Here is a 2,678-nt window from a genome sequence, read left to right as displayed (position 1 = left end):
GGTCACTGCCCCCCGCTGCTGCCCAGAGCCCGAGCGGTGCCCGCCCGGGGCTCCCACCGCACCGAGGGGTCCCCCGGCCCCACGGCACCGCTCGGGTGGGCAGGACACGGGCTGGGGACATGGCACGGCCACCACCTCCATCACTGCCCCCTTCCCCGGCAGGCTCAGGCCCCACTGGTCCCACGCTGCCCAGAAATGGGGTGCCAAGGGGGCCCCCAACCCCCCACCCACCGCAGCCTCCTCCAGGTAGGGCTGCAGAGCCCAGAGCACGGCCACCCTGGCTCGTTCAGAGCAGCTCCCCTGCCACCCATGGGGACACGGGGCACAAACACCTCCCCTCTCAGCCTGGGTGCCCAGCTGCTGGCACGAGGTGCTGCACAGAGCCATGCCGAGCAGTGCCAAGCTGTGCCAAGCCATACCAAGTGGTGTCACCACACAATCCCACCATTGTCCCTGCCACCACTCTGCCTCCACCAGTCCCCACCATTTGCAACCAGCTGGCGCTGCCCCCCAGTCCCCTGGGGCTGCAGTCCTCCAGGACCTGCTTGCTGTGGTGTGCTAAATTGCATGAAGAGGGTGTCACAGAACCACAGGATGGTTCGGGTTGGAAGGCACCTCAAAGACCATCTAGTTCCAATCTCCCTGCATGGGCAGAGACGCCTCCCACTAGACCAGGTTGCTCCAAGCCCCATCCAACCTGACCCTGAACATTTATTTCCAGGGATGGGGCAGCCACAGCTTCTCTGGGCAACCTGGGCCAGGCTCTCACCACCCTCATAACAAAGAATTTCTTCCTATTATCTCGTCTCAATCTCCCCTCCGTCAGGTCGAAACCATTCCCCCTCATCCTGTCACTCCATGTAAAACATCCCTACCCAGCTTTCCTGGAGCCCCTTCAGGTCCTGGAAGGTCTCCCCCCTCTTCCCCAACACTGCAGGACCCCCAGTGCAGACATCACAGCTGCTCCTCACCAGCCCCTGCCCGGCCAGGTTGCTAATTGCAGGAGGGGGGGAAGAATGATCTTAATGATCTTAATCCCTTCTTTATGATTGAGCAAAGACCACAAGGGCTCCCCCTGTCCCGTTTCTGCCCCTTTTCTGGCCCCCAGCCCTTGGGGAAGGCGCCAGGCAGCGTCATCTGGGTCCCTGTCAGAAGGTGCTTAGTCCCAGCCGTGGCATTAAGGGGCACGTGATGGGCTCCCTTGCCCGCATCTTTGCACTGGGCAGCTTAGCAGCCTGGAGGGATGCCAGGGTTCAAGGGGACACCACCAAGGTCAGGAGGCCCCAGCCCACCTCTAGGGACTGCCCAGCCGTTTGCAGAGCCCTGTGAACCCCCCTGCAACCTCCCTGCCAGGTCCAGATTCTGAAAGCTGGCTGCCTCAGGGACTCGTAAGTGACCAGTGAGCTACAGCACCCAGGCAAGGCCACCATTTGGGTATCACCTACCTTGCCCTCCTCACTCCTACCATGACCCGTTTCTATGGGTCACTCCCAAAACCTGCCCCCCACCAGCCCAAGATGTTGGTCTGGGACACAGCAGCAGCATTCTCCCACGGCCCAGGGGAGATAAGGAAGATCTCCCCTTCCCGGGGCTCCTGGCACACAGGCTGAGCATGCTGCATCAGTCCTAACAATCCCCCAAAAAATAAAGGTTGGAGAAGGCTCTCAAGGGGTTCAGCACCCAGAGAAACCACATCCAGCTGATGGACTCAGAGTGTCCCTGACTGTGGACACCATTTACCCTCAGGAGGGAGCAGAAGAGGAGCTTTGTTTCTCCTAAAAACCCAACAAGCTGCCATTTCCAGCCCACTCCCCTGGGTCACTTCCCTGTGTGGCTGGGGAGCCCACCAGCTCCTGCCAACAAGGAGAGTCTCATCTTCAAGAGAGGACTTCTGCTTTCCTTTCATTTTCAATAAACCAGCCTCCCCTCGGCCAAGGCACTGGTCGGTCACCCGTGCACAGACACGGCCGCAGAGGGAGAAGACAGTGAAGCCAAAGCTGAGCTGCTCCCGGGCTCCACAAAGGGAGAAAATAAAAGTTCCTTTTTTTTCTAATTCCTGGGCACTGGGTGGGCACCACGGGCGGTGGCTTTTGTGTGCTGGAGAAGAGGGAGGATGAGGACAGAAGAGACCCCAGCATCCTTTCAGCCTTGAAAAAGGCAGTCATTGTCCCTTCCGCTGGGTTTTTGTTCCCACTTCCTCCCCCTGGCCACGAGGCCACCCACTCAGCCCTAGGAAAGCCTGGGGGATGGATGGAGGGATGGAGGGATGGAGGGATGGATGGATGGATGGAGGGATGGATGGATGGATTCAGCCCCACCACAGGCAGACTGAAGGAGCGCACCCACCATCAGCACTTGCCCCTCTACAAAGCATCCCAGGAAGGGTGTAGGTCAAAGGAGGATGCAGCTGGAGGTCCCTTCCCAGCTGGAGGTCCAGCGAGGACCCAAAGGGGAGCCCCATGCTCCTCAGTCCTCCAAGCCAACAGACAGGACCTCAGGGTGGCCAGGACTAATGCATGGGGAGTCATCACAAGACACCCAAGAGGCATCCTGGTTTCAAACACCCCGAGATGAGAAAAAGCCAGTAGGGCTGATGCCACCACCCATCATGGGTCAGAGGGTCCAAGTGGAACCCAGGTCAAAGGCTCAGGAGAGCAAGCACCACCAAAACCAGGTTC

The sequence above is a fragment of the Chaetura pelagica genome, unplaced genomic scaffold (genome assembly GCF_000747805.2).
Source record: "Chaetura pelagica isolate M959 unplaced genomic scaffold, ChaPel_1.0 scaffold183, whole genome shotgun sequence".
Taxonomy (NCBI): domain Eukaryota; kingdom Metazoa; phylum Chordata; class Aves; order Apodiformes; family Apodidae; genus Chaetura; species Chaetura pelagica.
The sequence above is the reverse complement of the archived record's forward strand: the minus strand, read 5'-3'. Positions refer to the sequence as shown.